The following is a 12,751-nucleotide window of genomic DNA, read 5'->3' as shown; positions in this document are numbered from 1 at the left end:
ACCGGTCGCATTTGGTTGTCAGGAGGACCAAAATCAGGGCAAGCTGGAGCCGGGACGCTGTACGGAACCGCGGGAAGGTGAGAGAGAGGCTGGTCTAAGACTGTCGGAGAACGTCTTTCGTCAGCCCCGGTGGCCTAATGGATAAGGCATTGGCCTCCTAAGCCAGGGATTGTGGGTTCGAGTCCCACCCGGGGTAAAAAAAAAAGAGTTGTATTTTAAACCTTCTAGAGGAGGGGGGAAAAAGTTTAATGAAGCCGGCTGTCTACTTACCCGAGTGGGAAATTAAGGCCCCCAGGGGGTTACTCAGCCAGCCGTCACCCTGAACGAGTCCAGCGAGTCTTAATTTTCCCATAAAAACATGCACATTTTCAGATGTCAGAGGAGTGCTTGCATTCTTTACGTTATTTTAACAACCGTCCCTTCTACTTGATATAGAAATAATTATTCATTTTTCTAGATGTATTAATTGTATTGTGGTTACTTATATTTTTAAAAAGTCTTTATTTTTTATAAACACAGCCAATTATTTAGAGATTAAATTATATGACAGCCAATGTGCTTTAAAATAGTGGGCTGGGTAGTGACTACAGTTAATAGTATTGTACTGTATACATAAAATTTGCAAAGAGAGATCTTAAGCATTTTCATCACACACATCAGGTAACATGTGAGGTGATGGATGTGTTAATTAACTTCACCGTGGTAAATATTTTACGATGTAAATGTATATATCAAACCGTCATTGTACACCTTCAATATACATCATTTTTATTTGTCAGTTATATCTCAGTAAAGCTGGAAAAAAAGATAATGGACTGGATCGAGGTATACACAAAACAAGTTTTTCTATGAGGTGATAATGTCTTAACTGAACACATTATACTATTTTTCTCTGCTTTAGTTCTTGCTTGAAATAGTCCATGATGAAGTTTTCTCTTTTTTAAATCCATGCAGTATATGCCTTCATCCTCAAGGTAAAAATCTCCCAAATTTCAGGGCATGGTGGAGAGTAAAATTAGAAACCTCCTCTACTACATACCCACAGAGGAGATGATCGCTGAGGCTTTGTCATATATATAGATGCAAAGATATTACTTTGCCGTCAAAGGTCCGTATAGTCAAAGCTGTGTTTTTTCCAGTAGTCGTTTATGGATGTGAGTGTTGGACCATAAAGAAAGCTGAGCACTGAAGAATTGATGCTTTTGAACTGTGGTGTTGGAGAAGACTCTTGAGAGTCCCTTGGACTGCAAGGAGATCTAACCAGTCCATCTGAAAGGAAATCAGTCCTGAATATTCATTGGAAGGACTGATGCTGAAGCTGAAGCTGCAATACTTTGGCCACCTGATACAAAGAACTAACTCACTGGAAAAGACCCTGATGCTGGGAAAGAGTGAAGGCAGGAGGAGAAGGGGACGACAGAGGATGAGATGGTTGGATGGCATCACCAACTTGATGGACATGAGTTTGAGCAAGCTCCGGGAGATGATGATGAATAGGGAAGCCTGGTGTGCTGCAGTCCATGGGGTTGCAAAGTGTTGGACATGACTGAGTGGCTGAACTGAATTGCTATATCTCATGGGCTTCCCCAGTGACTCAGTGGTAAAGAATCCTCCTGCAACGCAGAAGCTGCAGGAAATATGGGTTTGATCCCTGGGTTGGGAAGATCCCCTGGAGATGGGAATGGCAACCCACTCCAGTATTCTTCCCATGGTGGTCCATAGCATCACAAAGTCCATAGGGAGGTCAGACCCACCTCCCAGAATATTGGAAATAAAAGCAAAAATAAACAAATGGGACCTAATTAAAATTAAAGGCTTCTGTACAACAAAGGAAACTCTAAGCAAGGTGAAAAGACAGCCTTCAGAATGGGAGAAAATAATAGCAAATGAAACAACTGACAAAGAACTAATCTCAAAAATACACAAGGAACTCCTGCAGCTCAATTCCAGAAAAATAAACGACCCAATCAAAAAACGGGCCAAAGAACTAAACAGACATTTCTCCAAAGAAGACATACAGATGGCTAACAAACACATGAAAAGATGCTCAACATCACTTATTATCAGACAAATGCAAATCAAAACCGCAATGATGTACCATCTCACACCGGTCAGAATGGCTGCTATCCAAAAGTCTACAGGCAATAAATGCTGGAGAGGGTGTGGAGAAAAGGGAACCCTCTAACTCTGTTGGTGGGAATGCAAACTAGTACAGCCACTATGGATAGCAGTGTGGAGATTCCTTAAAAAACTGTAAATAGAACTGCCTTGCTGCTGCTGCTGCTGCTAAGTCGCTTCAGTCGTGTCCGACTCTGTGCGACCCCATAGACGGCAGCCCACCAGGCTCCCCCATCCCTGGGATTCTCCAGGCAAGAACACTGGAGTAGGTTGCCATTTCCTTCTCCAATGCATGAAAGTGAAAAGTGAAAGTGAAGTCGCTCAGTCGTGTGTGACTCTTAGCGACCCCATGGACTGCAGCGCACCAGGCTTCTCAATCCATGGGATTTTCCAGGCAAGAGTAGTGGAGTGGGGTGCCATTGTCTTATGACCCAGCAATCCCACTGTTGGGCATACACACTGAGGAAACCAGAATTGAAAGAGACACGTGTACATGTTCATTGCAGCACTGTTTATAATAGCCAGGGCATGGAAGCAACCTAGATGTCCGTCAGCAGATGAATGGATAAGAAAGCTGTGGTACATATACACAATGGAGTATTACTCAGCCATTAAAAAGAATACATTTGAATCAGTTCTAATGAGGTGGATGAAACTGGAGCCTATTATACAGAGTGAAGTAAGCCAGAAAGAAAAATACCAGTACAGTATACTAACGCATATATATGGAATTTAGAAAGATGGTAACGATAACCCTGTATGCGAGACAGCAAAAGAGACACAGATGTATAGAACAGTCTTTTGGACTCTGTGGGAGAGGGCGAGAGTGGGATGATTTGGGAGAATGGCATTGAAACATGTATAATATCATATATGAAATGAAAAAAAGAAATTATATGATAATATATCTGATAAAAATTTAAAAAATAAAGTAAAAGCAAAGTCCATAGGGTCACAAGGAGTCGTACATAACTGAAGTGACTATATATATATAGTATATATGCACATAGTTTTCTTTTCCTTTTAAAGACCATGAATGAGATTCTTCTGATCCTCCAGCTCTGGGCTTACTTCTCCTACTTTCCCAGGCACCTGGGGTCCTGTCATCCCTTCTCAAATCAGGAACTTCATCTCAATGCAGCATCTCCCACCATCATATGTGGCCTGCAGAGAACAGTGACCACAGAGTGATCCAAGCTGCCAGTGTTTCCCTCACTGACGTCTCTCCCTGACTTATGGAAAGGAATATCCTCCAGGCCCTCTCAGTGGGGTGGTGGGTGTGCTCATCAAATATGACAGACTCACTGAAGCATTTCTATCTTGTAGAGTCTGAGTTCCTTTCTTTACATGATGCCAGGGACATTCTTGAATTCTAATCCCCTTAAACATAGGCCACCACTGAGTTCAGTGCTTAGCCAACCAACCAAGAAACATTCAGCTGCATGAATAACATTTAAACACAAGCTTTAGCCACTCCTTTGCAGTCAGCCTGCTCTCATGTTTCAGGAGTGTATTATCCTCGGTTATTTAATAAAAGATCTGTCTGCTAAAAAAAATTAAGAAATAAACACAGGCTTGCTGGGATGTATGCCCAGAGCAATAACTTCACTAGATCCAAAAATCACATCCCGTCCTCTTTATCCTAACATCCTCAGATCCATTCCTACACACATTCCCTAGTTTTCTGCCAGCGTCATTCTTTTGGCATATGAATGAGTTCCTCCCAGGCCAGCCTTTGTACTTGCTCCTGCAGCGTGCTGATCTAACTGTAGTTATGGGACAACCAACGTTAGAAGGTAACAAGGCTGGCTGGTGTGGGCTTTGAGGAGAACTCTCCTCCCCTTGCAAGACAACCACTCCAGGTGAGATTATTATGGCATATTCAAACAGAGGAAAGCTACTTTCCCCAGATATCAGAGAACAGTCTGCTTTCACTGGCAAGGGAGACTCCAAGTGACTCAGGGGTTCAAGATCTCAACTTAGTCCAAGACCACCTAAACTTCCCTAGGCTTTGGCTCCACTCCTTCGTAATCAACGTCCTTCCTTTCACAGAAAAGATCTCTCGAGGCTGTGAACTCAACTTACAGTGTCATCCCGCAATATACATCATTCAGTTATGTGTTTGATTTTCAGCAATGTCAGCCCTGCAGCTATACGATTATTTTATGGCTGACAGAAAATATCCCTGGATCTCTGGGCATGACTTAGGCTGAAAGTTTAAAGGCCTGATCTTGTCATTTTCTTTCTTCAAACAAACAGGCGCACCCAGGGGAGTCCTCCCCACATCACAGTCCTTGTGCTCACCTCTACTGCTGCAAGAGTCAAGTGCAGCAGCCACGTGGTCCCCCAGGGCACCTGCTTCTGTCGGCACTTCATCATAATCAACCACGTGATAGGCGGCTTGATCACGGTGCTGCTGCATGTCAGGAGTTACCAGTATCCCGTTTTCCACTGGCAAGGAGCTCAAGTCCAAATTCATTACCAAACCAGGGTCCAGGCAGCAGTCAATAAACCCATTTGTTGGTGGGGGGAGGGTAGGAGTAATGGGAAGAGGTTGTTACAAAGATACAAAGTTTTAATTATAAGATGAATAAGTTGTGGAGATCTGATGTACAGAATGGCAACTATAGTTAATAATACCTTATTGTATACCTGAAATTGTTAAATGTAGACCTTAAGTGTTCTCAACACACACACACATACACAAAAGGTAATTTTGTGAAGTGATGGGTGTCCGGCTCGGTATGTGGGATCTTAGTTCCCCACAATGTTCATGAGCTGAACACCCACCCCACGACTCCCATCCCTCACCTTGTCTTTAAAACTTTTCCCTGAAAGCCCTCTCTGGAGTTTGAGCCTTCTGAGCACTAGCTGCCTGGACTTCTTGCTTGGAGTCTGTAATAAACTCCTTCACCACGACTCAGCATCAGTAGATTGGCTTTACTGCACGAGGCTGAGCCAACTCAAATTTGGTTCCGTAACAATCTCATTCTTTGAGTGTTTTAGGACATATTTTAGGACACAACTATTTTAGGACATATTTCCTAGAAAAGCTGAGACAGGGATTTTTGTGTAATTGGTTCGTGAAAGGAACACTCTGAGGAGGCATCTGTAAGGGAGAGGAGGACGCAGGATAGACAAATGGACTAGTTTTTAAATTTATCTCTCTGGCTTCAATGTGGGATCCAGTTCTTTACAATCAATCATAATCTCTCCCTAACTTCCCCCAGAAAGACAGACTATAACAGAACTCTGAGGAGTACAGTCGAGTCCCTCTCTTTTGGATGAGTAGGGTGCCCCAATCCAGCCACTAAGAGAGACACGACCTGGCAGGCACCTCCCCAAGCCTTCTCCTGCCCGCCTCTTACCTCTACCTTGGAACCTAGGTCTCCAGATGACCCAACATCCTGAGAGCCTCAGGAGTGGCATCGCTAAGCTTTCCAGCTCCCCTGTCTCACTCTCAGAAAGGAAGTCACATCCTGCTTCTTGGGGAGCGGAGGACCTCACCTCTACCTGAGGTGTCCCACGAATTCCAGCTTTCTTTCTACTTTAGAAAGGAGATGAGGGGCTCCCTTCCCTGCTCATCTCCCCCAGGAGGGAGGAAAGCGCAGCGGATGCCGGTGGGGACACACAGGGTGGGAGGAGGCGAGGCTCCTGGCTGGGGATCACCCCTGGATACAGACGGGGCACCGTATAGGTCCCGGCGCAGGACTGAGTTAGCTCCTGCTAACTCCTGGAGATGGAAAATCCATCTCCAAGTCTCGCTCTTGTTGCTGTCGTTCAGTATGTAGAACTGAGACTGATCTCATAAGAAAGTGGGTTCCAGTCCTAGTTTTGGGGACAATTCTTGGCCTTGCCGGGATCTCAGGAATTGCAAGAAAATTCCTAGAGGAAGATCCCGCGTGCGGTAACTAAGACCTGCTGCAGCCAAATTAAAAAAAAATTTTTTTTAAGATCCTAGAAAAGGATCATTCTGTGTGCTGAAACTTACAGTTTCAGCTTTTATATTCCAAAACACATGTAGTGAAACGAAGATGAAACGAGATGCTCTGCTGAGACTCAGTGTTCCAGTCTCCCTGGTCTAGCAACTTGGAACTCAGAAAGAAGCCCCGTGGGAAGAGGATTAGTTTATATGGACCTTGTCGCTCTCTAAAATCACTTTTATTTAGCTGTAAAGCCCTAGGGGCAAAAGCTGCGCCCAACGTGGGGCTCGAACCCACGACCCTGAGATTAAGAGTCTCATGCTCTACCGACTGAGCTAGCCGGGCTGTTGCGGAAGTGGGAGCTACAGTTCTCCTGAACTTCGCTGAACCTAAAACTAGTAGGGACGCACTCTGAATCCCGCGCACATCGCCTCCCTCTGTTAGGGTGTGGGAGGTGCCGGGTTCCAATCACGGGCGATTTCTCATTTTCAAACTCTCAGCTCCTTTCAGGAGAGGTAGCGTGGCAATCCACTCCAGTATTCTTGCCTGAAGGATCCCAGGGACGGGGGAGCTTGGTGGGCTGCCGTCTATGGGGTCGCACAGAGTCGGACACGAGTGAAGCGACTTAGCAGCAGCAGCAGCAGCATTAAGCCGATCGGGAAGGGTTGATGGCCTCGCCTCCGGGACAAGCCGGGAGACCTTCCTTCCCCAGAGGGTGGGGGTGGGGTGGGAGGATGTGGACCCCTTGCTCGTGCAAAAATTTGGAGCAGCTGCCCTTCGGGGAGAAGTGAGCACTACCCCCAGTTCTGACCCCAACATCAGGTTCCAGATCCGTGAGGGTTTCCTGCGGCCAAGCCCAGACCAGGAGGGACCCGGAGAAGCTCGAGGGTCACCCCGGACCGACCGGTTGGGAAGTGGCCGAGTCTCATTCTCCTCGTGTCGCATGTTGGGTGAAATTTCTGTCCTGGGGTCCATCATGGGAGACCACATTCGCCCGGCAGCACTCCCTCCCCGCTCCTCCTTGTCACCTGCCCCCTCCTCTAGCTGCTGCGGACTGGGCGGCCCCCGTGGCCGAGGGTGGGGGTGGGGGTGGGGGGGGGGCGGGGCGGGGGTCTGGCTCCGCAGCCCGGGGGCCAGAGCGCGCGGGAGCCCCCTCACCCGGAGATTCCGGCCGCGCTGCGCCTCCTCCTCTACTTCTCGAATCGAAACCAAAACCATCCCCAGGATCTGGCTGCGGATTCTCAGCCCGGGATCCGAGGGCGGAGCCGCGGTCTCAGGCCTCCAAGGACAGGCACCAGGAGCCACTATAACACCGGCTCGTTGGTCTAGGGGTATGATTCTCGCTTTGGGTGCGAGAGGTCCCGGGTTCAAATCCCGGACGAGCCCAGGTTTTTTTTTTTTTCCTTTCCGCAGACACCAGCTAGTTTTCGGTTTGAAGACATCCTAACTCTGCGGAGTCCTGAGCGACGGAATCGTGGTTCCCGCCGGCCACGATCCGATCGTCCGCTCTCGGTTCTGTTCTGCCAAGTGGCCATCACTGCGCTGGGGTCGCTCTGGGCCTGGCGCTGGGGGAGGAGACCGAGATGAGTCAGTCTCCGCTCTCGGGAGACCAGCTCCGTGTGCCAGACGGTCACTGGACTGGGTGATGATGTGACTTGGGGCGTGTGTTTCTACTTTGGGTAATAAACTCAAATTTTATGACCCAAGTAAAGGACAAGCCCACGTTTCAATGCCTTTCCTATTTGAGGGGCTGCCCAAAGGGTCTTCCACGACCCAGGCAAGGAAGGAAACCGCAGAGGAGACTGAGCAGGGGGCCGCAAGAGACCACCAGTCCCCACGGGGGTCCAGGGGGCGGTGCTCCGAACACGGGGTCTCCTCCTCCGCTAGAAGAACCGCGGTGTTTTCATAGGTTTTATTATTTTCTGAGGCCAACAGATTCAGCCACTGAGAAGATGGCTTATTACAGTTTCCAAGAGGAGGTGGCACGTCTCCGTGGGGGGAGGGGGGACGGGGACGCACCAGTGTCGGAAGGAAGGAGAAGAAAATGTGGGCAGGAGACTTTCTTGTGGCTTCAGGGAGGGTGAAACAGGTCAGGCAGGGAAGACAGGTTTAAATGGCTGGCTGAAATACGTTCGGTGGGCTCGGGGGCACAGGTGCTGTCCCTGGTTGTCTGTTTCCTGGCCTTGAGGTGACTCTGCAGGTGGACTGTGGCCCAGAGGGTGAGAGTTTGATAAAACAGGTGGTCGTGGGCTGTGGACCCTGGATTGGTTGGTTTACCTTTGAAAAATGCCTGCTGACGGAGGAATTGTTTGCTATCTCGAAGAACTGACCAGGTCGGTGGGCCTGGAAGATCCCCTGGAGTAGGAAATGGGAACCCACTCCAATATTCTGGCCTGGAAATTTTCCATGGACGGAGGAGCCTGGCGGGCTACAAGCCATGGGGTCGCAAAGAGTCCAACACAACTGAAAAACTGAGCACAATTGACCAGGGAGGAAGGTTCAAGAGGGAGGGGACATATACACTTATGCATGATTCACGTTGATGAATGGTAGAAACCAACACAACACTGTAAAGCAATTATCTTCCAATTAAAAATTCAAAAATAAATTTTTTTAATGTAAAAAAAAAAAAAAATGAATTGCCCAACCTTGGGAGAGGCCTTTGCTCCAGAGTCAGCAAGGTTCCAGACATCTAAACAACAGAATACAGAAAAGACATGGCTGATACAGGAAGGGACTGAGACTTTGGTTGGAATCTGAGGGCCCCCAATCTAGGTGGCTTTCTGATCCCAGGCCCAGAGTTGGGCCTCCCCAGGGTATTAAGGCACAGAGCCCCTGCCAGGCGAGCTGCCACAGGGCCAGAGCTGCCCAGCACATGCAGAGGGGGCAGGCGGCTGGTGACCCTCTTCTCTGATCTAATCGCCCCAGTTTCTCTGGTTAAGCCTGGAGTCTTGCATGCTCGGTGCCCCTTTCATGCCTCCTGACTCTCAAGTCCCCTAGCGAGTGCATTTCCTGAACAGAACCCTGGGTCCCATTTGGATGTCCAGGGAGGCCTCTATGGCCTTTGAGGCCTAGTGGGCATCAACCAGGGTAACCAGGCTCCCTGGCCAGCACTTTCTTCCCCCACAGACAGAACATTTTAAGACTCCCATTCCTTGAAGGGAAACTACCACTGCCTCCAGCAGCAGGTCCACTCCTCTTTGTGTCAGGAGTGCCCCTCCCTCCGAGCTGCCTCAACCCCCTCCCCACTTGGGCACCCAAGGTCTGCTGTCCTCTACAGCAGGCCCTGAGTCTAGGTCCTGCCTGCAGCTGGGGTCTGACTGTCATCTGTCCAGGGAACGGGAAATGAGCACTGCAGAGGAAGCTCCCTGTGGAGCTTTTTGGCATCAAATTTGACATCAAATCCCCAAGGAGCCCCATTTGCTTTTTCCGGTCACTTTAGGGCTGAAACAGAATTCCTGGGAGAGCGGGTGTGGGTCCTGGCCCTGTGAGAATGGATCATGGGGCAGGCGCAGTGGGTGGTGGACACAGACCCGCTGGATGCGAGTGGCCAGAACAGGCCTGGGCACCGAGGTCAGGGGTCCGTGTGTGTTCAGTGGACAGGAAGTCACTGTGACCCAGGTCACATCAGTGGCAACAGCACCTTGGGGCATCTTTTCTGAGAAACTTCCTCCCTTATCCTTTTACTCCCTACTTAAACCCCTACCCATCGCTGGGGCCCCTTCCTAGCTGCGGTCTGCATTGGGATTCGAGTCTGGAACTCTGGAGGCGGTTCTCCAGGCTGGACCAGCTGTGAGACTGGCAACCCCTCGGCAGGTGTTTTCAGTGGGTGCTGGGGGAGCCAGGTGGTCCCGGAGGCGTCTAGGAGCCCGCGACGTCGAGGACAGGATCCGAACTCTACTCCCAGCTTCATTCTGCAGCCCAGGCCTCAGTCCGGTGACAGAGGCGAAATGGGGGTGCTCTGCTGAGCTGATCGCCTCAGTGTTCCTTGTACAGAGAAGGAGAGGGGAGGAGCCGAACCCTCCAAAACCTCCATTGAAACTCGCCAACTTGGAACCTCAGCGTAGGGCAATGCGCAAAGTCCCATGTCCGCCCCCGCTTCCCACCCCTACTCCCACCCCCGTCCACGGAATCAAATCCTTCCATTCATGACACTCACGGGGAAAAGGGAACCATCCATGGACTGAGTAAACAGGGACAGTCCCGGACCAGGGAGGACAGAGCCACGTTGAGCTCATCAGGAGGGGAGGAGGCTACCACCGTGTGGCTCGTTGGTCTAGGGGTATGATTCTCGCTTAGGGTGCGAGAGGTCCCGGGTTCAAATCCCGGACGAGCCCTGCTTTTAATAAAAGGCTGTGTCCCGGGGACACACTGTTGTCACATTCACCGGATATGGATATTCCCACCTCAGCTGTCATCCTCATCCTTCCGAGCAGCGGTCTGGGTTGCTCAGATCTACAGGGCTACTCCTGGTAGAGAGAACATGGAACTCGGTTCTCCCCTGACTCCCAAAGGAGCATCCTAGTGTAAGCTGAGCTTTTATGACCGTGGACATGTTGTCCTGCAGATGCAGAGATAATAGTAGCTGGCTTGCTCGCTCCCCTAAATAAACCAAAGGAAAACCTGGTGGCCGGGTTTGGTCTAGAAGCCAGGTTCAAATCTTTAATGGATCTATTTCTAGGGTTCCTTTGGTTAAAGAAGTTGAGGAATCTGGTGAGTTAACAGATCCACTGTAAGGAGTGGACACTTTGGGCTTATGAGAGCTTGGGCAGGGTGGCACGGTGCAAAGTCACAGGCTGCGTGACTTCACCTTTGGTGCATTTTGTTCCTAAACAGAAAGGCAGGAATTGCTTAGAGATCCTGTCAAAAAGACGCCCAGCGTGGGGCTCGAACCCACGACCCTGAGATTAAGAGTCTCATGCTCTACCGACTGAGCTAGCCGGGCACATGTGACCGGGAGACTCCAGCCAAGCTTCGGAACTTGACTGGCTGTGGATCACCCCAAATGACTGGGTGGGGTACGTCGCTGGGTTAGCAGGGATGTGGAGTCCTCTCAGGGCCTTCTCTGTGTTTAGACTGCCCAGAATTCCCCGAATCCCCAGCAGGAAAGCCGCCTTGCAGGGGCAGGGGAGTGGGGGGAAGTGGGAGGGGTGGGGGAGTGGGGGAAAATGGGGGAGTCAGGGAAAGTGGGGGGAGTCGAGGGGAGTAGGGGGACTGGGATAGAGTAGGAGACATGTGGGGTGAGATGCCACACTGACAGAGGGACAGACAGACAGCTGTTCAGCAGCTGCCAGGAGCCCTGCAACTGGCACAGAACTGAGGGTGGACCTGCCCAAGCTGATCCGGATACTCCTGGACGAGGGGACCAACTGAAATCGGGCAATGGCAAGGGACCCACCACTGTATGTGCACAAACAAACCCGTGAACCGAAAAGAATTGTTAGACATGCTGGATTCTACTGGATTCTATGTTCACATAACACCATCCATGCTTCCTGCGCATTATCTAAAATAAACTTTTTTTTATTTAAAGTTTTTTTTTGCCCCAACCCTTCTCGGTCTGTCCTTTGGGTGATCTTGAATTGTTGGAACCAAGGACCAGTGGTGGATTGCTGGAAGGGGTTGGAGACCCCGGGGCACCCACCAGGACACCTACCCTGCTCACTCCTGTTTCGGCCAGTCTCCCGGGATTCAGAATCAGAAGTGAGGTGGCCCTGGAGGAAGAAAGCAGATGCTTGCCCCGCACTTGTGAGACCTGGGTAGGCTGAGGATGAGGCTACCCTGCCACATCCCCCTCCCAGCTTGCCTCTCTAGAGCAGAAAGCCACTTCAGATATACAGTGGACTGGGAGTGAGGGCAGAGGTTATCTGCTCCACCCCCCCACCCCCCACCCCCCGCTACCCCAAATTCTGGAGACAGATCCTCAGAAAATTCTCTGAGGATCCCTTGAGATTTCAGACTCCACCAGTCCCCATGTGCAGAGCTGGCCTGCATCCTGAAACCAGCCAGCTGAATGCAAAGGGAGGTTAGGAGGCAGCAGGAGCCTGCAGGCACTGAGCACCATAGAATACTGTGGGGCCATCCTTAATGCTGTTGGATGTGCACATGGCATTAGATTATTTTAAAATGGAGGACTTTATTTGTAGAGTTAAGGCAAAAAACTTTTATGGGTGAAACAATGTTGTACACAGGTTTCAAATATACACAGAGATAGGGGAGGCTCTGGTGTGGTGGGTGGGGGATGAGGGGTTATGTGATTCTGCTTCTTTTTTTTTTTCAAAACTTTTAAAAGTAAGGTTTATTTTGAAAACTTTATTCTTTGATCAAAGAATGGAGAGGTGCAAGTACATCCTCTTCTAAATTTTATTTATTTTTTTAATCCACCAGAAACTTTCAGCGATTTCATTTCTCTTCTTTTTTTAGTTACTATTTCTTCTAACACTGTTTAGCCCCATCTTTCTCTTCTCTTAGGTCTTCAAGACTCCAATATTATATATTTTGTTAAAGCCCCACAAAGCCTTGAGGCTCTGTTACTTGGTTTATTTTTTTAAGTTTATTTTCTCTGTTCTTCAGATTGGGTAACATCTATTGTTCTATCTTCAACTGATTCTTCTGTCCTGTTGATCCTGCCATTGCCTGTCAATTAAGTTTTTTATTTTGATTATTGTATGTTTCCGCTCTAAGCTTCTCAGTTGGTTATTCTTTATCTA

General features: G+C 49.2%; 1 long non-coding RNA gene and 5 other non-coding genes across 6 annotated transcripts; 4 read left to right on the top strand and 2 right to left on the bottom strand.

The window, feature by feature from the left end:
- The first annotated feature begins 123 nt into the window (after nt 1-123).
- TRNAR-CCU lies at nt 124-196 on the top strand. The gene has a single exon. It is a non-coding gene; the product is annotated as a tRNA-Arg (tRNA).
- A 6,117-nt stretch (nt 197-6,313) lies between these two features.
- Nucleotides 6,314-6,386, bottom strand: TRNAK-CUU. The gene has a single exon. It is a non-coding gene; the product is annotated as a tRNA-Lys (tRNA).
- A 479-nt stretch (nt 6,387-6,865) lies between these two features.
- Nucleotides 6,866-8,003, top strand: LOC123331566. Its single transcript, XR_006548273.1, has 3 exons — nt 6,866-6,991; nt 7,266-7,372; nt 7,455-8,003. It is a non-coding gene; the product is annotated as an uncharacterized LOC123331566 (long non-coding RNA).
- TRNAP-UGG lies at nt 7,356-7,427 on the top strand. Its single transcript has one exon. It is a non-coding gene; the product is annotated as a tRNA-Pro (tRNA).
- Nucleotides 8,004-10,306: 2,303 nt separating the features above from the next.
- On the top strand, nt 10,307-10,378 carry TRNAP-AGG. Its single transcript has one exon. It is a non-coding gene; the product is annotated as a tRNA-Pro (tRNA).
- Nucleotides 10,379-10,913: 535 nt separating this feature from the next.
- TRNAK-CUU lies at nt 10,914-10,986 on the bottom strand. The gene has a single exon. It is a non-coding gene; the product is annotated as a tRNA-Lys (tRNA).
- Nucleotides 10,987-12,751: the final 1,765 nt, after the last annotated feature.

Source organism: Bubalus bubalis, chromosome 24, assembly GCF_019923935.1.
Source record: "Bubalus bubalis isolate 160015118507 breed Murrah chromosome 24, NDDB_SH_1, whole genome shotgun sequence".
NCBI classification, from domain to species: Eukaryota; Metazoa; Chordata; class Mammalia; order Artiodactyla; family Bovidae; genus Bubalus; species Bubalus bubalis.
Note: the sequence above shows the minus strand (reverse complement) of the source record. Positions and strands in the feature narration are given on the sequence as shown.